We start from the raw sequence: 21,839 nt of genomic DNA on the forward strand, positions 1-21,839 counted from the left end.
GAAAATATCAGAGAGATGTGGGTCTAATGTGGGCAGATGGGAATTTTGGTTGGCATGGACCAGCTGGAAATGAAGGGACCTGCTGCCATGCTTTGCTCCCCTATGAGCACAAGGCCAAGACTGAACCCGAGTCTCTGGCACTGTGAGGCAGAAGGTATAAGAGATGTGGTGGTGTGACACCCACACGTCAAGGTCAGCATCAGATTATCGAACTACTGCAATTTATCTTCATTTCCTTAGGGGAAAGGGAAGCAACCATTGGTGTTGATCGTTGGCTGTTCTGACCACTGTCCACTAACGTCTGCAACTATCAGCTGTGATACCTTCCACAGTTGAAATACCTATTTCACTGCCCTGGCTCGCACAAGAGTAACTAGTCGAGAGAGCGGCTGTTAAGTTAACAAGTTTCTTTGAATTAGGAAGGGGAAGGGTTAAACATTTTTTTAAAAAGATGCAGCTCAGCAATGTACTCAAATAGCATCGTGGCAAATCCCCTGGAAGCCCTCGCCGTTACTTTAGTCATCAAAGCAAATATCTGTAAATAAGCGAGGATGGGAAACAAGGTAGAGTAATAAAGATGAGCGGTGAGGGTTTATTTGGTCAAATGCAAATATGGAAACATGGTAGTGCTTGCGCTGAGTGGAGCAGAGGGTGCCGTGAATAATTTTGATAGGGCTACACACATTTGGAGGTTTTACTTCCGCTCTTTCCGCCATCCAGCAGGAACAATAAAAGAACAGCCTGTTAAAGAACGACTGAACGGACAGCAGGGATGAGGAGGAAGAGCTAGCCGGTAGATCGGAGAACCGGCTCAGAGGTATTGCATTAAAATAAATCCCACCTTCCCCCCTCTTTGGAGGAATTGCTGCGGGTCTCACTGCGGTGGGCACACTGACGCCGACAGCGCACTGAGTTTCACACGGCAGCGGGCTGCCTGCCTGGCGCTAAGGCTCTCGGCTCTGCTATGTCTCTGGAGGAGTCCCCGTGGTTCTTTCTTACAGATCTTGTATTTCTTTTTTTTTACCGCGTCGTTAATAGTGAGGTTTCTCCACTGCGGGGTATTTAGCGCCCCCCCCCCAAACCTTCACGTTTACCCAAGTTGAATGCAAAAAAAAAAGTACATTGGAAAGCCTTGTAGGTATTAACTGTTTGCAGCATAGCCGGGATCCTCTGGCTGAATTTGTCAGTTGAGTTATGTGGATTACACCTGCTGTGATGTCGTGGACAATAGTACACAACCGTAAAAAAGTCAGTTTTGAGCACACATTCTCATCTCTGTGCTTGACGTGTAACCACTGTTTAATATTTTAAGGAAGTATTTCTGTCGACATGAATGGTCGGTTAAGCAATGTGATGATTCAACATGCGACTGTGGTGTTGCACCAAGCTCTGCTATCTTTCTTTCTGCAGTTCAGTATCCCTTCAGCTCCCGTCTGGTCGCGTTGTGAGTCCAGGTCTTCTTGCCCGTTCCAGCTGATTTCTATGTAAATAATTGTTCAGGATTAAGGGTGCTGGGTTCTAAAATACCCTAATGGCCATAAATTGCATTTCATCCAATTTTCGTGTGCTAGACCTTTACTATGAATAGCACTCGTAACTCACGAAGTTAGCCCAAAAAAATCATTAGCAGCAGGGCTGGTTACACCCTGAAACAGACACAGTTCATGGCAAGTTCAGTTGATTGCAGCTACCAACAGTTTGCAATGCACCATGCTCTGAAGTGTGTCACCCTTTGAAGGTGCTCTCCCCATGGCAACCATTCAACAGCAAAGCCTACTGTGGCTTTAATGGAGGAAGGAGTGCTGTCAGATTTGCTCAAAAGGATGTGGAAGACATCAGTGGACATGTAGATCCAGATAGGAGATACTGTGCATGAAGTGGCCAGGTGTCCTGTCCAGGTCACTGCATTAAGAATCTGACTGGAGATGGCTTCGATCTTCTCCAGGCTGTGTATGAATCTATTTATTTGAGTAAAGCAGAAACATCTCTATACAAGGTAGAGTGGCTAAGATGGCCACTGCTAAGAATAGTCATAGTGTGCTATTTCAGTGAATGTGTCAGGAATTAGTTTTCTTATGTTTATTATCTCAACTCATAATTCAAGTCAATTAAAATGTTGCCTACAATGTAAGCTGGAAAGTTCCCTATCTTATCCAGGCATGCATGAACAGGCATGTCTGCTGCATGGCAGGACAGGTTTCAGTAATAATTATTGGGTTCAGGGCTGTAAGGATGGAATTTGCTATCACCAGGCACAAAAATTTCTATGAAGGATTTTGATATTTGAGACAGATGCTTCCCAGAATAACTGATGCCAAGATTAAGGAAAGCATTTTTGTTGGTCTACAAATCAAGCAGGTCATCAATGACAGGCAGTTTGAAGAATTTCTAGTGGGACCGGAGAAAATCACATGGAAGGCATTCAAGGAAGTTGTTGAATTTTTTCTTGGCGTCTACAGAGCACCAAACTACATGCAGCTGGCTGAAAGCATGCTTCAGGCATATAAAACCATGAAGTGCAACATGTCACTAAAGGTTCATTTTCTGCATTCCCATGTAGACTTTTTCCCTGCAAATCTTGGTGCTGTTAGTGACAAGCACGATGAAAGGTTTCACCAGGACATTGCGGTCATGGAGGAAAGATACCAGGGCAACTGGAATCCATCAGTGCTGGCGAATTATTGTTGGACACTTAAGCGAGAAGTCTCAGACACTGAGCACAAATGAAAATCATTAACAAAGTATTTTTAACTTAGTTGAACTATTGCAAAGCATCAGCACCATTATGCAATTAAACACATATTCAATAAAAGTTAATTTGTTATTTCTGCAAATTCCTACATGACACAAGTAGTCTGAAATTATATTTGTGTTCATCTTCAAGCAGTCTATCATAAACAAAAAAAATTCTGAGGAAGCAACACTCTTGAAAAAATTTGTTGTCCATAGTGTGTTCACCTTGTAGCCATTCTGTAGGAACATTGTCCTCGTGGATGCTCTCCAGGTCCAAAATAGTTTTCGCGTGGTTAATCAAAGTTGAAAGAGCCTTCTAGTTTGGGAAGTCTGATGGTGGATGTTATTCTTAAGGTATAAGTCTGTATGAATGGGTTTCTGATAGACACCATGTCTGAAGCTTCCATCCAGTTTCCATCGTATTAGAATGTCCAGGAATGGGAGGCAACCATTTTTTTTCTAATACCATCATAAATTGAATATTTGGATGTATACTGTGCAGTTGGCTGTGGAACTGGAGTACAGGAGGTATATCCGCTAGAGATACAGGAAGAAATCGGTAGTAGCAGGACATTGCATTTGCAATGGCCAAAATGACTTTGGCACAAAACTACTGTGCTGTGTCAAGTGAACCACCTGGTGAAGGAAGCCATTGAAATAAAAAGATAAAGGTCTTGCTCTGAGTAAGATTTGGAATTCGATTGTAAACAAGGTGAGGCAGTGGAAACCTGATTGGATGAGGACTAACCAATCAGGAGGGATGGATGATGGGGTATAAATATCATTGGACTGGACATGCTCAGGCATCATCCCTGATGAAGATGTCAGATTTTGTCATTGAAACTTCTTAAAATTGATATTTCAGAAGAGTTTATTTGCCATATTCACTGGAAATCATTAGATCCTTTTTCATCTCAAAGTGCATTTTCCTTGAATGAAAACTTAAGTGTTAAAGAGAGAAGTCTTCCGAAAACCCAGTACTATCTGCAGATTGGGGGAGTGAAACCTTTTTTTTGATGAATTAAAACAGATGGCAAGAACGTCTTGGGAGCCTTGGGCATCTTGAGTTAGTCAATGACTTCATGATCTAACATGAAACAAAAAATGTTGGCACTTCTCTACAGGATCCACCACTAACCATTTTGATCACTTTGCGCTAAAATTGGCACTTTTTGTTCTAATGATGCTTTTATTGTACAAAGCTGTGTATAATTTATTTTTGAACTAGTGAACGCTGTTTACCTGATGCTATGTGCCTGTGCTGCTGCGACAAGTTTTTCATTGCACCTCTGTATACATGTACTTGTGTATATGAAAATAAACTTGACTTTGACTTTGGAATCCTAGTGCCCAAGATGACACCTGTTCCTCACTGATGTCAAAGTAGGGAAAATCATTTGTTGTGCTTCTAGTGCCTGAGTGTCCTCTCTGATGTAACAATGAGCATTTGACTCGGAGACAGAAACCTGTCATGGTCTCTTAGCAAGAACCTGTGGTGAGGAAGTTGACCTTCATAGAAAAAAGCAATCCAGGGTCCAGAATGTGGACAGATGTCTTCTGACTGCTTTTCATTTATGTTGATAGCTGGAAATTGGCATTGTGTAGTTGTCTAATATAGGAAAAGTATGTGCTTTGTTAATGTTATAATTGTCTGAATTTGTCTGATTTCCAATAGTTGTAATTTCACATAGAATTGATTATTGGGGCAGTTTGAATTAATATATGTACAAATTACATATAAACAAATGCTAACTAGTTTCCTGCACTGAGATTTTTTTTTGTTATGGCAGTACTAAAGTCCTGTTTCTCATTTCTGCCCTGGCCTTGTGCATGAAGTCCACTACCTGTTTTCTCTGAACCATCTCTCATTTTGACTAGAGAAGTCCAGCTACATATTGATGCTAGAATTCTTCATGCTATATAAAGTAGCTGTCGCTTTACTCACTTGGGTATGATCAGTTCATTGTCCATTGCTCTATTTCTCTGAGCTTCAATCTCCTGCTATTCCTCTGAAACCCTTGATCGGTCTTGAATATCTTCACTAAATCTTAATGCTGAGGTTTCCCTTCCAGTCATCGAACTGAAAAGGGCTTGTGAAATTGGCAATTCATTTTGCTGTGGTTGCAACCTTGGTGATTGGAACCTCTTTGTGTTTTGCACCCCTTGGTATTGTTGACCTCTCTCGCTCACAGTGCCCTTTCTTCATTGCTCAATATAGTGGGATTAGGCTGGCCTGAGTTCAACGTTCAGCATCATAACCATGCTACAAGCATCTCTACAGACATATTCTTTTTCCATCCTTCTTCCATCACCTGCAGGATCCCATCCGCTGACATTCAGTGCTGAGCTCTGCTCACGACTGAAATCTTAGACTGAGGTCCTTGCTTGCTCACATCTGTGTGGGCTGAACAAGCTGACCATCTGCAGCCTCAAAGCAGGTGTAAAAACCTCGGCAACCATGAGATTGTTGTGGATAAAGTACAGAGATTCCCACCTCTATGTTTTCTCCTACTCCGCTGACCCAGACCCACCCAGATGAGTTGTAATTGAATTTGACAGGACACATAGATGAGGCTCAAAATCTTGTGTGAAACATGAAACACTTTTAAAAGTTGGTAAATAACTCTGGCATTAAGAGACATTTGAAATATGGTTATGTTGAAGTAAGTATATTAAGTATGATTTCTTTTTTAAACCATATTTAATTAACATAAAAATGTGAAGATTGGGAACAGGAGTAGGCTATTTGGGCCTTTGAAATGATCGATTGGATCGTGGCTTATCGTTCTAATTCTACAGAGCAGTTGCTGTTTTTGTCCAGATGGGCTGCTTTCTCTGGTGTTGGGGAATTCTTGCAGGAAGATTTGTGATGGAGTATAATGACTGATAAGCATTAGTCAGACTTAATAAGCTTTGGACTTCCATGTTTGACAAGAGTCTGTGTGGATATTTGACACCTGCTGAAATCTTTCTCCGATTTCAATCTCATCCACTGATTCTAAATACAAAATTACAAAAGATGGCTTTGCCTCTTCATCCACTCATTCTGATTCACGATACAAGATTACTTATAGTCATTCTCCGTTAAAGGAGAATGAAATGGATCTGGATCCAGTGCAGCATAAAACCCACAATAAATATACATTCTGCTGTCCATGAGGGATTATAATTTCAGTAAATCCTTGGTAAAATAGTGGATGTTGAATCAGTCATTGCCAGAAGCCCGAGATCCTTGCCATTAAATTAATCTTACTAATTTGGTGCTGTCTCCAGGTAAATAGAATCATTCCCAGCTTCTGAATCCTACTCAAAGCTGAGTGAAACTCTGTAGTATGCCTGTCCATCACAAAGCCTTCCATCTTTACACACGCAGCACCCTGACTCAGCTTATTTGCCATTGAAGCTCTCAGCTGTACTGCTGTCATCTCTAGTGTCAGCCAGTCTCTTTCCACTCTTTGTAAACTTCTGCTGAAGAAATCTTTTTTGTAATCCATATTGTTTCTCAAGAAACACCTCAAGCTATAAAAGCCTTGTCCTCCTCCATTTTATGGCCATAGTTTTGCAGGCTTCATTCTTTTCCTTCAGTCCAGTATTAGTATTGCAGATTCCATATCTTCTTCACCATCTTTATAGTCTGCTTAAAACTCATTTCTTTAAATGTGCTCCAGAGCAGTTTCTTTAATTTTGCTTCTAATTCCTTCCCTTATGCCTGTGTGAAGTACATTGGAATGCTAAGTTAAAGGTCACTTACTGTGTGTGTGCTGTATGTTTGCATGTACATTTCTGATGCAGATGTTGGAATAATAATTTGAATGGATTTTGTTTTCAAATGAATCACATGAATTGTAGGAATGTGTTAATACCACTTGCATAGTGTTTGTTAGGTCAGTGATGGGAAGCTATGATCTTTATTTCCTGGATTATGAGGTTAACCCCTTTGCAGGTTTCAAAGCCCTGCCAGGAATTCCATGTCCAAAACGTACGAAAAGTTCCAATAAACGTGAAAATGCTGGAAAGACTCAGCAGGTCAGGCAGCATCTGTTCAAGAAGAAACACAGATAATGTTTCAGACTGAAATATTAACGCTGCTTCATTTTCTACAGACACTGCGTGATCTTTGTGTCTTCCTGGCATTTTCTCTTTTTATTTCAGATTTCCAGCTGCAGGTTTTTTGGTTTTCTTTTAATGTGAAAGGCTATGTTGGCACCTGAATGGAAAATCATGCTATCATTGAGGACAACAGTTTAAAACAAGTGAACTGGTGCAATGCATCAGCAAGCCAACAAGCATGGAAATCTGGAGATGTGTACTTCCAGTACACAGTGAGCGTGGTCACAGATGAGTGGAGATTTGATGAAGCTGCAGATGCCAGTTTGAAGCCCTCTGATTTAAAAGAGGAAAAACAAAATCATTTCCTCACTGATGCAGGAAATGATGAAGAGCACCGACAATTGTACAGATACGTCTCTCTGCACTCTTGAATAGAAGGATTGCACTGAGCAGCTTGAAGGTGGGTAGAGAATAAATTAATTCTGTTTCATAATTAAATGAATTTAATTGGTATGCCTACCAAATAAATCATTGCAGGTCATGACCTTTTGATAGAGTTTCTGTTGAGAAATAAAATGGAGGCACCATGCATGTTTATGATGTTGACATGTGCAGAAAATATCAAAGTTCAAGTATACAGTAGGCAGCCGTCGATCCCAGGGGATCATGGGTTCATGCCTCTGGTGGATTCTGTAGGGCGCAAGCCTGGGTGGGAAGATTTGAAGAACTGGCTGTTGCCCATGCAGCGGGCTACCCCTCTCCACATCACTGATGTAGTCCAAGGGAAGGGCAAGCGCTGATGCAGCTTGGCACCAGGGTCGTCGCAGAGGCTGCCAGAGTGAAGTTGTAAACAACATCAAACTGCCTTAGGGACCCCAGCTCCGGATTTCTTCCTCGGGGTTTATTCCCAAAGCCTTTCCCATGGGTGGGTATGGCCGCAAAGCAGTGGTGGTTGAAAACTCAGCGTCTTCCTTAGCCGGACTGCCATCCAAGGCAGACTAGCCCCACCTGCTCGAAGCAACTGGTTTTGAGGCACCAGTGGCCCACCTTTGCCCCTTCTCTTGTCAGTGGAAACAGTTCCACTGGGCCTTGTAGCTAAGCCACAGGTGAAGACCAAGAGTTGGACTTGGTTGTCAAAGGCAGAGACACACGCCATTTGGAGCACATTATACGTAGTGGGAGCTTATCCCCACTACCGTCCCTGGCTATGGCAATCTTAGGAACCATATACAACCCTGATAATTCAACATGAAATTGTTACCAATGAATCAAGTGTCCCAATTTTGCAAAGAATGCAAAGGCTGCTTCAGCAAGAAGTAGATGCAAGCACTTCTGAACATATGCTAATGGTTATTTTAATGCATGTGTTTCACATTAAAATATATAGGATCTGATGGTTTCAGTTTGAAGTAGCTGTATCTTAACCATTTTATTTCAATGCTTTGTATATGCAACTCACATAAAAATTACAATTTTCTATTGTTTTATAGTTCTGTAAGAGCAGCTCATGGTGAAGTACCAGCTGGCAGCAGCTAACTTTAATTATAGTAACCGTCTGATAGGATGCAGTTCGTAGTTAAAACAGATCCATGTTTATATCTGTATAGATTGGAAACTTCTAGCCTAGTTACATAAGAATATTTCTCGAAAGATCTCTCTGTCAGTTTCAGAGAAGCTACTTAGGAAAATCAACAGGAGACGAGGAGTGAAATGCTAATACTTCATGTGTCTTGTGATTATAAGTGCAGAAATTTGGGGTTTTTTATCACTTGGTGTAATTATTCTGTAAACAGGTTTCAAAACTGTTGCGCATTGAATTATACAGTACTTTAGCTTGGTCTTTTATAATCACAGAAGATTTGTGCTTTATTTAAAGATGCTGTCACCTTTTCAGGTTTACTGAATGTCTTGAACCCATTGCTAATACTAATGTGAACTAAAAACTACACCCCCAAACAACTATGTGTTTTAGCAGTCAGGCATCACGTTTGCATTTTCTAAACCCCTGTGTTTTGGTAGCTCCACTCAGTATTGCCTTCTGCGGGTTATGTTTGATGAAATAGTACTTGATATCAGAGATTCAACAAAGCTAAAGGAAAGAGAAAAATATCAGTTTTTATATGGTGCAGACAGATGAAAATTTCCTTTAACTACAGGTAGTAGGAAATGGTTTTGCATATATCGTTGCTGACGGGGATACCTTCCTTACTGAAAGTTCCTTCATACAGAGCAAATTTTTTTGAAATCTAATTATATCTCAAGCAAGAGTAGATCCCAGACACAGAAGCTTTAGGTCCTACATTGAGACATATTATTAAGACATACTATTTTTGGAATGTGGACTGGACTGTATTGGGAACTGAATAGCATAGCAAATTAGTTCAGTTTCTATGGCTTAATAATTGATGTAACTGAGGCTCTTGTATAATGCAAATTTATTTGATGATTGGATCAATCTTTCTTCCTTCCTCTTCTCACACATGGATGAATACACACAAACCACACCCTGGGTATAGATAACCACACTATGTGAGTGATATAAGCTCGTGCTACTCTGGAGTTCAGACGAGGACTCGGAAGTAAATCTTGACTGCATCCTTTTTTTGAAACTACTTTCTCCCACTCAGGAGCAACATTTTGTTATCCCTGCTGATAATATTGCACATGTATGCTATTGGAATCTGCATCTAATTAACCTGATTTTAACACCTTTTAGCAGTTTTATGCCATTCCCTCACTTGGTAAATGAAGCGTGTAAAGGAAATTTTTAGGCTGATGATATGTAGCTCTCCATCAGTTGTGATTAAATTGCATAACTGGAGACTAGTTTCATGTTGCCTTCCAACGGTATCAACATAATCACAAGTGAATGCCATGTCAATTTTTCAGTCTTTCAAATTGGGGAAAGAATATCGGCTGAAGCAGTTTTATGGAATTATTCAGCTTTGAATATTATTCAGCTCTCACTAGCCTTACCGCAACTAATATAATTCCATTAAATTGATGGATAATTATTGAAATCTGCATTCCTTCAAGTAGTAAGATAATAGTTACAGCCTTTTGTTCAAACATTTGCCTGTTATAGATTACAGCAATTTGAGATGCTTAATGAAGTAAATTTGCAAGGAGCCAAGTGGAGTAACAATTGCAATAATTGTCATCTGTTGCCAGCGAATGCTTATCTTTGAAAGATAAATGATGTTGGAATGAAATGTATAAAGTTGAAGGTCAAATTCATCATGTTCTAAATAAGCAAGAGGTACTGAGAAACTGTTGTCAGTTTGAGATTAAAACAAAGCAGAATTTTGTTGGAAATATTCATGGTAGTATAGTGGTTAGCGCGAGGCCATTACAGCTCGGGGCATCAGAGTTCAAGTCTGTCCTCTATAAGGAGTATGTATGTGCTCCCCTGAACATAGGTGTTTCCTCCAGCTGCTCCGGTTTTCTCCCACAGTTCAAAGACTTACCGATGAGTAGATTAATTGGTCATTGTAAATTGTCCCGTGATTAGGCTGGGGTTAAATCAGGGGTGGGGTGGTTTGAGGGGCTGGAAAGGCCGTACCCAAAAAACCTCTTTTTCCTCCATTGAGTGTGAGGATCTATGTAATCAGAAATTTCTGCTCTCAGGATGAAGCTGTTCATTCTAGAACGAAGGAGATGTCCTGCTTTTTCAAAGATAGAGACTTCCCTTCCTCCACCATCAATGCTTTCCTCAACCGTATCTCTTCCATTTTACACACATCTGCTCTTACCCCATCCTCCTGCCACCCTACCACGGATAGAGTCCTTTTTGTCCTCACCTACCACCCCAACAGCCTCTGCATCCAGGACATAATTCTCTGAAATGTCCACCAGTTCCAACAGGATCCCACCACCATGCACATCTTTCCCTTTTTTCCACCCCCCCCCCCCACTTTCTGCTTTCTGCTGGGATCGCTCCCTGGTCCATTTGTCCCTCCCCGCTGATCTCCCTCCTGGCACTTATCCTTGCAAGCAGAACAAGTGCTACACCTGCCCCTACACCTCCATTCTACTACCATCCAAGTCCCTAAACAGTCCTTTCACTTGAGGCGATAATTCACCAGTGAGTCTGTATAAGAAGATAGCAAAGTGTTTTCAGATAGCCATTTCCTCAGTTCGTAATGTAATCAGAGAATGCATTATGATCAGAGATTAAGGGAGCTAGGGCTTTACTCTTTGGAGAGGAGGAGGATGAGAGGAGACATGATAGAGGTAATACAGGATGTTAAGAGGAATAGATAGAGTGGACAGCCAGCACCTCTTCCCCAGGGCACCACTGCTCAATACAAGAGGACATGGCTTTAAGGTAAGGGGTGGGAAGTTCAAGGGGGATATTAGAGGAAGGTTTTTTACTCAGAGAGTGGTTGGTGTTTGGAATGCACTGCCTGAGTCAGTGGTGGAGACAGATACACTAGTGAAATTTAAGAGACTACTAGACAGGTATATGGAGGAATTTAAGGTGGGGGGATATATGGGAGGCAGGTTTAAGGGTCAGCACAACATTGTGGGCTGAAGGGCCTGTACTGTGCTGTACTATTCTATGTCACATACTGTGTTTGGTGCTCCCAGTGTGGCCTTCTGTACTTCAATGAGACCTGACGTATATTGGGAGACCACTTCACCAAGCATCCATGCTCCATCCACCAGAAAAAGCAGGATCTCCCAGTGGCCAAACATCTTAATTCCACTTCCCATTCCCATTCTGATATGTCCATTCATAGCCTCCACCACTGTCGTGATGAGACCACAATTAGGTTGGAGGAACAACACCTTATATTCCGTTTGGGTAGCCTCCAACCTGATGTCATGAGCATTGATTTCTCTAACTTCTGGTAATGCCCCCACCCCCCCTTTCACCATTTCCTATCCCCTTTTCTCCCTCTCACTTTACCTCCTTGCCCGCCCATCGCCTCCCTGTGGTGCTCCTCTCCCCCCCCCCCCCCCCCCCTGTATTTCCACTGCCTTCTGGCTGTTTCACTAGTCAACTTCCCAGCTCTTTATTTCATCCCTCCCCTTCCAGGTTTCACCTATCGCCCTGTATATCTCTCTCCTCTCCCTCCACCTTTTAAATCTACTCAGCTTTTTTTCTCCAGTCCTGTGGAAGGGTTTAAGCTCGAAATGTCGACTGTACTCTTTTCCTAGATGCTGCCCGGCCTGCTGAGTTCTTCAAGTATTTTGTGTGTGTTGCTCGGATTTCCAACATCTGCAGATTTTCTCTTGCTAATTGTTAATTCTTCCATGCTACTTAGGTATGTGGGTTTGTTTCATTTATAGAGAAGAAGTTCAGTAATGAAAGTTACCTTCCTCCACAGCACAATGTTTTATATTGCAGGCCTGCAATATACTGAGATGTAGGACCCCTCAGTGCTCCAACATTCTCTGAAATTGTTTCAAGCTGCAGCTCCTCTTAAACGAGTGATGAGCACCAAACCTCTGGCTGCAGCTGTCTCTTTGAGAATGTGTAACTTGGATCTGTTTGCAATGCTCGTTGTTGGAAAATGCCAAAAGATCATTTTGCACGGGAAGTTAAATTAACGTGAAATGCCTGTGCAGTGCAGTTTTGCTTTGGGTGCGAGGAAGTTAGCATTTGAAAATGTGACCTGTTAGCTATGTTGTTTGGTTTTTATTTCTAAGTAAAAGTGTTGCTCCAGTGACCTGGGTTGAATGCCGAACTTCTGTCTGCGTGGTGTTTGCGTGTTCTCCATGTGACCACAGGAGCATTCTCATCCAGTGTTCCGGTTTTCTCCCACAGCCGATGGATGTGTGGGTCTGTAAGTTACTCAGCCACGGTAGATTGCGCCGGTGTGTGGGTTATTGGTAGACTATGGCAAGAGTTGATTAGAATATGTGCAGAAAAAAATTAGTGAAGAAATGGGATTGCTTTTTGGGGGGTTAGCACAGACTCAAAGGGCTGAATTGTCCCCACTCACAGAAAAATATTAAAAATTTATATTTACCTACAGTGTGCTAGAAAGTTTGTGAACTCTGTAGAATATTTCTGCATAAGTATGCCCTAAAATGTGATCATTACCTGTGATCTTCAGGTAATCCAAAACTGGATAAAGAGAATCCAGTTAAATATCTCTAAAAGCGTTATACTTGTTTATTTATTTATTGAGAAAAATGATCCTATATTACCTGTAGTTGTTGGAAGAAGAATGTAAACCTTTGCTTTCAGTAACTGCTGTGACTCCCTTGTACAACAATAACTTCAGTCAAATGTTTCCTGTAACTCTTGATCAGCCTGCATATCGGCTTGGAGGAATTTTAGGGCATTCCTCCTTACAAAACTGCTTCAACTCTGGGATGTTGGTGGGCTTCCTTGCATGAAATACTTGCTTCAGGTCCTTCCACAACATTTACATAGGATTAAGGTCAGGACTTTGACTTGGCCATTTCAAAACATGAATTTCTTCTTTTTGAACCATTCTGTTGATTTACTCCTGTCTTTCGGATCATTGTCTCGTTGTATTTACCTAACTTCCATTAAGCTTCAGGTGACAGATTTCTACCCTGGCATTCTCCTGTAAAATGTCTTGATACAATTTTGATTTCATTGTTCCTTTAATGATTGCAAGCAGCCTCAAACCATGATGCTCCTTCCACCATGCTTCACAGTTGGGATGAGGTTTCGGTGCTGTGTGCAGTGCCCTTTTCCCTCCAAACACAGCAATGTGCATTTCTGTCAAAAAGTTCAACTTTTGTCATATCTGTTCACAGAACATTGAGACGCATTTTAGAACATCCAGGTGGTCTTTTGTAAACTTGAGACGTACGACAATATTTTTGTTTTGGAGAGCAGTAGTTTCCCCCGTGGTGTCCTTCCATGAAACCATTCTGATTCAGTGTTTTTCTTATAGAGATGCAAAGACTTTAACAAGTTCTAGAGATTTCTGCAGGTCTTTTGCTGTTACCCATGGGTTCTTTTTCACCTCCTTCAGCATTGCACATTGTGTACTTGGTGTGATCTTTGCAGGATGCCTGCTCCTACGGAGAGTAGCAACAAGACTGAGTTTCCTCCATTTGTAGACACGTTCTCTTACTGTGGACTGATGAACACTCAGGTCTTTAGAAATGTTTTTGTAGCCTTTCCAGCTTCGTACATCTCTACAAATTTTCTTCTAAGGTACTCTGAAAGTTTTTTTGATGGAGGCATGTTGCACGTAAACAGATCTTTCTTGAGAAGAGCAGGCTCTGACAGTAACCTGACTTTGTTTGTTTTTCTTTAATGGGGCTGGGCAGCTGTACAACCGACACTTCTAATCTCATCTCATTGATTGGAACACCTGACTCCAAATAGCTTTTGTGGAAGGCATTACCCCAGAGGTTCACATACTTGTTCCAACAAATACATGTAATATTGGTTCATTTTTCTCAATAAATAAACAAGTATAATTTTTGTCATTTATTTAATTGGGTTCCCTTTATCTAGTTTTAGGACTTGCGTGAAGATCTGATCACATTTTAGGTCATATTTATGCAAAAGAGAAAATTCTACAGTGTTCATAAACTTTCTAGCACCACTGTAATTCAGATTTTGGTAATTAGTAATGTAAAAACAGCAAGAGAAACTTCTTTGGGTTGTGGTTGGAGGTGGTGGAGAAGTATGTGGTAGATATTAGAAAACAGTTGCTTTACCAAAAGCTTTTAAAACAAAATTAAGATGGTGTAGCATTTAATTTAAATTTTTAATATACAGAATTTTTAACACTCTATTTTCTCCTTGAAGCCCCTCTGTTCATCTCATCCCTGTCTGATAGATTTCTGGGACTTCTGATAAGAATGTATAATTGACTTCACAATCACACAGAACTCAGGACAAGTTTGCAAACTTTCATTTTTACATCTCCCTATGTCAAATATGTCCCTTTTATAGAAACGTCAGATCCCCTGCTGATACTGTTCTAATATCAGTGCGTAGGAGGTGTGATTAGCTCGTCTTTTGATATTTATTCCACTTTTCTCTCATTTCTCACACTTTCAAATGGTTTGAAATGTCTGGCCTTAAGCTGATATCAAGAAAGCGGTGGGGAGAAGAATTGTACGTAGACGCACAGGAGATTCTGCAGATGCTGGAAATCTTGAGCAAAGCACAGAAAATGCCGGAGGAACTCAGCTGGTCAGGCAGCATCTATGGAGGGGATTCCTGATGAAGAGTCTCAGCATGAAACGCTGACTGTTTTACTCCCTTCTGAACTGTTGGGTTCCTCCAGCATTTGGTGAATGTTGAAATTATGAAATTTAATTTTGCTGCTTTGAACTTCAGTACAGTGCTACCTTCTGGCTATTTTTGTCTATATTGTACATTGGAAAAGAAAAGAACATGCATGTTTCCTACAACCATTGAAAGCATTAGTTGCTTCTTAGAATCCAGAATGATTCCTTGTATCATTCAAGCGTGGTACATTTTGAAATTATGCTACACATGTAACAATTAGGAAATATTTTACTGTTGGTGTTTTTGTAGAGATGGAAAATGAACAGATTGGTAGCCAATAAAGGGATATGCAGTGATGATGAGAGTTCATCATGTCCAGTGTTGCATGACATGGGTGATCGTGGTCTCGGACCATGAATGTGTTTGGCAAAGTCTCTACAGAAGTGGTTTGCCATTGCCACTTTCTGGGCAGTGTCTTTACAAGACCGGTGACCCCCCCCCCCCCCCCCCCAATCAGCCATAATCAATACTCTTCAGAGAGTGCCTGCCTGATGTCAGTGGCCGCATAACCAGGGCTTGTGATATGCACGTGCATGCTGCTCGTGAGACCATTCACCAGTTGTTCCCATGGCTTCGTGTGGCTAAGCAGCTGCTGCACCTTAACCAAGGGTGAACCGAAGGCAAGCGGAGGAACGGAGCACCCACACCTCCTTTGGCAGAGATGCATCTCCGCCCCGCCACCCTATGACGAGAGTTATCTAAACGTAATAAACACCCGGGTTTAAATACCTAGTGAAGTAATGGGCTGCAATTACATAAATCATTCTGAGATTAGATTACAGTAAGTATCCTACCTTTAGAGAAGTTTAATGAAAATTCAATGCTAAATTGACATTTAAGAAAATACAAATACAAATAAAAAGGAGATTTTTTTTTGTATTCCATTGGTATAATTGAAGTGTTTAACATAGTGATAGGGTCATGGTAAGTCGATGCTGATCCCCAATGGTCTGGGAGTTCAAGTTGAATTTTAATTGTGATTCAACCACACATGAATAAGCCAAATGAAACAGTGTTAGTCTGGGGTCATGATGCAAAACACAGTGCCAACAATCACACACAGCGCAAGGCACATAAAAGATATTGGTAAAATATAGTTCCACAAAAAATGTGAATGTTACAGCAGACTGCAGTCAAAAACAATACAGCTGGTCTTCTGCTGAGGAACACTGGGAGGGGTGCAGTATGGACTCCAGCTCGGACACTGTGTCACGCTGACTGCAGCGGAGTGCCCTGACTCCAACGCCTTTCTCAGTGCAGTGTGAGGCCTAGTCCTCGCTCTGACCGAAGCTGTGCAGCTCCCACACTGTCCACCGATAGCTCAGTGAATTGGACTTGCAGTATTCCACATTAACAATGTCCAGCAGGGTCTTGTGGTCACAAGAAACGTGACTAAGGCAATCTCTTGCTGTTGGGCTGCACACCACTTTCATGCGCCGACTCGGGCAGTAGGATGAACTGCATCAAGTCTCGGTCTGAAACGTCGACAGTACTTCTCCTTATAGATGCTGCCTGGCCTACTGTGTTCCACCAGCATTTTGTGTGTGTTGTTGTTTGAATTTTCAGCATCTGCAGATGTCCTCGTGTTTGCTCAAGTCCAGCTCCTTCAGTTTCTCCACCAATGAGCAACTCACTCTTGGGGTGGACCTGCAGTTCTTTAAGTTCATAATGTCCAGCAGGGTCTTGCAATCTTAAAAAAATACTTTTATAAAAGACAATGACATCTCTGTTTGACCCTGTAGAAGCCACTGTGATTGAACACTTCACCATCTTACTGGATGTTACTAAATACAAGTTAACTAAAAGAATCTCGGGATGCATTAGAAGGAATTTTACTTGAGATGGAACAAAAATGGTGTTTGAGGTTGTTTCGATGAAGGAAGAAATCATATTACACGTCTTCTCAAAGTTGGAGCAGTTAGAACATTAGTCCCATTCTGGTTGTAACTTTGAAGTTTGAAACTTCTGGTGTTCATTGATGCATTCAAATAGCTGATCCTTAAGTTCCCTTTACGAAAGACAAGATTGTCATTAGTATATGGTAACTTTGTACCCCATCTTTGACCAGAAAAGGAAGGGATTTAAAAAAAAGACTAAGATAAGACCCTCCCCTTTCCCATATGACTGGCAATGTGGTGAATCATATCATTGGCCCAAGTTACAGTACTGTGCAAAAGGCTTAGGCAAATGTAAAAAGAAATTCTGTAAAGCAAAGATGCTTTCTAAGTGAAATGAAATGTTTCTAAATATTAAAAAATTACCACAAAGAACAGTTAACAGTAATAAACTAAATCATATCAGTATTTGGTGTGACCACCCTTTACCTTTGAAACTGCATTAATTCTCTTGGGTACACTGTCAGGTAGTTTTATATGAATATTGACTGCTAGGTTGTTCCAAGCATCTTGGAGAGCTTACCATGGTTCTTATGCAGACTTTGGCTGTCTCGCATACTTCTGTCTCTCCAGATAATCCCAGACAGCCTCGATGATGTTGAGATCGGGGCTCTGTGGAGGCCACACCACCTGTTACAGAACTCCTTGTTCTTTCACTGAAGATAATTCTTTATGACCTTGGCCGTGAGTTTGGGGACATTGTCCTGCTGCAGAATGAAGTTGGAGCTGATCAGATGCCTCCCTGATGGTATTGCATGATGAATAAGAACTCAGTTGTACTTCCCAGCATTGGGGATTCCATTAATTCTGATCAGATCACCAACTCTATTTGCAGAAGTGCAGACCCAAACCTGCAGGGAACCTCCGCCGTTCTTCACTGTTGACTGCAGACACTTGTCCACGTAATGCTCTCCAGCTCTTCTATAGACAAACTGCCTTTTGCTTGAACCAAAAATTTCTAATTTTGACTGGTCAGTCCAGGGCACTTGCTGCCATTGCTCACCATCCCAGGTATAGGTGAGTAACTTGGTTTGTTTCCTCTTCAGTAGGAATGGCTTTTTGGCAGCAGCTCTTCCATGAAGACGACTTCTGACCAAACTTCTCCCGACAGTAGAGGGGTGTACTGGGGTTCCAGTGGTTTCTGTGAGTTCAGAGCTGATAGCAGTGATGGACCTCTTCGGATTTAGAAGAGACGTCAGTTGGATGTATTTCTTGTCTGCTGCACTCAAATTCTGGGCTGACCACTAGATTTCCAGTCCTCAACCTTACCCGTTTCTTTGTGCTGCTTGAGAAGAGCTTGGATAGCACACCTTGAAACTCTTGTCTGCTGTGGAATTTCTGCATGGGAGAGACCTTGCGTCTTGTTGCTATGCTTACTCTTGCTTTGGTGTAAGAACTGATGACTTGAAGGTTAAACTGTCACATCTGCCACCCCATCACCTTTTAGTTTGGTTGTCCTTCACCCAGTTTGATTCCATCGTCACCCATTTCTATTTCAGTTAATCAGTTCAGTCGACTTGCGTCATTGATCATTAGCACCTGTTTGTGATCTTTGTTTAATCAAGCCAGATATACTTTTTTTTTAATTTGAGAAGTGGTCTGTGACTTAATGTTATTTTCTTTCTCTTTAATTTTTTGGAAAATGAAAATTTGCTCTTTTCTATTGACACTCTAATGCAGAAGACAAAAAAAATAAATATTTGAAACAAATTTATTTTAAAAAATCCAGGGTGCCCAAGGCACAGTACTGTACCTCCACTACCCATCAATCTGTCAACTGACCAGCTCATAGATACCCCATAGCAATTCGTGATTTCAGCAAGTCCACCACCACCCTCAGCTCTACAATCACATCCCTCGACAACCTCCACCACCCTCCCTGCCCAACTAGTCCTCTTGAACCCTCTCTCCTTGCCTTAAATGAGGCCATTTCAGTAGGAATGGGACAGTGGGTTTTATGTGCTATTAAATTTTCCAACAGCTTATACTACATTGATCGACCTACCTCATGACATCTGTTCATTTGCCTTCACAGTACTGTTTGTGGTATCATTTCTGTAACCTTCCTTTTGAACTGAGATGTCCAGTTCTAAACTGGCACTGGACTATTGAAATTTCAATAAAGGAATTCCAAATTAGATGAAACTGCATCGATCCATCAAAGTCATAACTCAAGGGCAACGTGTGGGGCAGTTATGGACATTGTTTGCACATTTAAAAAAAAAACTAATTTTCTTTTTTTATTAATTTTATTGAGTTTTTACAATGTGACAAAGCGAAAAAAAAGTAAAAAGAGAGGTTTATACAGTGCAAAACGAACATATCCAAAGAACAGTTCATAACAGTTAAGAAAAGCACCCATAGTAGAATCATACTAATTTTCTTGAAGATGACATGAAATATCAGCCAAGAAATGACTCGAACTGCTTTCTGAACTTTGTTTCAGTACTCTGCTATCTGTTACTTATTTCAGTATCAGAATTTAATCAATATAACTATCAACTGGCCTCTGGAAATGAACCTTGGCACTGTTAGAAAAGCATTTTGGCACAGCTTTGTAAAACTATTTATTAGTGGACATCCTTTATTCTAATTTGAATGTGATGTAATGTGTATCTTCTGCTCGTTTCAGGGGATGGCACAGGAGTGTAGTGGTTACCATAACACTCACAGCGCCAGCGATCTGGGTTCAATTCCCTCCAATGTATTTAAGGAGTTTGTGCATTCTCCCTGTGACCATGTAGGTTTCCTCCAAGTGGCCTTGTTTCCTACCACATTTTTTAAAATGTCCAGGTTGGGGTTAGAACTTGTGCAAACCAGCTGGTGGGAGTATTCAAGGACATTTTCAACCTCTCACTGCAAGCTCCCACTTGCTTCAAAAAGGCAACAATTATACCAGTGCCTAAGAAGAATTATGTGAGCTGCCTTAATGACTATCACCCAGTAGCACTCACATCGACAATGATGAAATGCTTTGAGAGGTTGGTCATGACTAGACTGAACTCCTGCTTCAACAAGGACCTGGACCCACTGCAGTTTGCCTATCGTCACAATAGGTCAACGGCAGATGCAATCTCCATGGCTCTTCACACAACCTTAGAACATCTGGACAGTACATGTTTTTCATCGACTGTAGCTCAGCATTTAACAGCATCATTCTCACAATCCTGATTGAGAAGCTACAGAACCTGGGTCTCTGTACCTCCCTCTGCAATTGGATCCTGGACTTCCTAACCAGAAGGATTGGTGATAATGTCTCCTCCTTGCTGATGATCAACACTGGTGCACCTCAGCGGTATGTGCTTAGCCCACTGCTCTACTGTCTCTATACTCATAACTGTATGGCTAGGCATAGCTCAAATACCATCCATAAATTTGCTGATGATACAACCATTGTTGGTAGAATCTCAGATGGAGATGAAAGGGCATACAGAAGCAAGATATATAAACTAGTGGAGTGGTGTCACAACAACAACCTGGCACGCAAGGTCAGTAAGACAGAAGAGCTGATTGTGGACTTCAGGAAGGGTAAGATGAGGGAACACCTACCAATCCTCAGAGGGATCAGAAGTGGAGAGAGTGAGCAGTTTCAAATTCCTGGGTGTCAAGATCTCTGAGGACCTAACCTGGTCCCAACATATTGATGTAGTTATAAAGAAAGCTAGACAGCGACTATATTAGGAGTTTGAGGAGATTTGGTATGTCAACACGAACACTCAAAAACTTGTATAGATGTACCGTGGAGAGCATTCTGACAGCAGGCTGCGTCACCGTCTAGTATGGGGGGCGGGGGAGGCCTCTGCACAGGACCCAAGGAAACTGCAGACGGTTGTAAATTTAGTCAGCTCCACTTGAGTACAAGCCTACAAAATACCCAGGACATCTTCAAGGAGTGGTGTCTCACAAACAATTTTTCGTTATTAATGACCCCCAGCACCCAGGCCATGCTCCTCCCTCACTGTTACCATCAGGTAGGAGGTACAGAAGCCTGAAGGCACACACTCAGCGTTTCAGGAACAGCTTCTTCCCCTCTGCCATCTGATTCCTAAATGAACACTGAACCCGTAAACACTACCTCACTTTTTAAATATATATTTCTGTTTTTGCACAATTTTTAATCTATTCAATATACATGTACTGTAATTGGTCTATTATTTTTTTTCTTCCTCATTATGTATTGCGTTGATCTGCTGCTAAGTTTATAAATTTCATGACACGTGCTGGTGATAATGAACCTAATTTTGTAAGTTGTGGGTATGCTAGGTGTGGCGACTTCTGTGAGCTGCCCCCAGCACATCCTTGGACAGTGTTGCTTATTGACGCAAAAGATGCATGTTTTGATATGCATGTAACAAATAAATCTTTAATCTTTGGTTCTGTTAAAGCTACCTTCAGTTGTGAATAAGGAATTAAGACCGTTCGTTCCCACCATCATGCTTGGTGGGTACAGACTGGTAACTGAGAAAGGAGGGGCTGGCTGGTGAGCTCACAAACCTCAATATGATTCTGTGATATGATTTGATCAGTGAAGTGAAATTTGAATTGGAGTTTTGTTGTTCCATGTGCTGAGGTACTGTGAGATGCTTGTCTTGTACACACTTCATGCAGATCAATTCTTTACATTTGCATTGAGGTAGTACAGGTAAAACAATAACAGAATGCAGAATGAAGTAACAGATACAGAGAAAGAAAGTGCAGTGCATATATAATGTGAAATATCATAAGGTTAATTGTGAGGTGAAGAGTCATCTTATTGTACAAGTGAACCGTTCAATAGTCTTATAAAAATGGGTAGAAGCTGACTCTGAGCCTGGGCCTTTGTATTTTTGCCTGACGGTAGAGTGGAGATGATAGAACAATATCAATTTAATTGATTTTTTAAAAAATCTTTACTTTTGTCTGTAAGCCACCTGTTATTTCTG

At 41.3% G+C, this 21,839-nt stretch overlaps 1 protein-coding gene across 2 annotated transcripts in view; it reads left to right on the forward strand.

Moving 5' to 3' along the window:
- The first annotated feature begins 709 nt into the window (after positions 1-709).
- Positions 710-21,839, forward strand: part of LOC132398005 (serine/threonine-protein kinase PAK 3) — a 235,378-nt gene continuing 214,248 nt past the window's right edge. Inside the window, exon 1 of one of the 2 annotated variants that reach the window (XM_059976884.1) lies at positions 710-817. The gene's annotated coding sequence lies outside the window, so the exon portion shown is untranslated. Of the gene's footprint in view, positions 818-7,222; positions 7,244-21,839 lie in introns of those variants that run through there. The other variant, XM_059976885.1, reaches the window with a different exon arrangement.

The sequence above is a fragment of the Hypanus sabinus genome, chromosome 8, assembly GCF_030144855.1.
Source record: "Hypanus sabinus isolate sHypSab1 chromosome 8, sHypSab1.hap1, whole genome shotgun sequence".
NCBI lineage: Eukaryota > Metazoa > Chordata > Chondrichthyes > Myliobatiformes > Dasyatidae > Hypanus > Hypanus sabinus.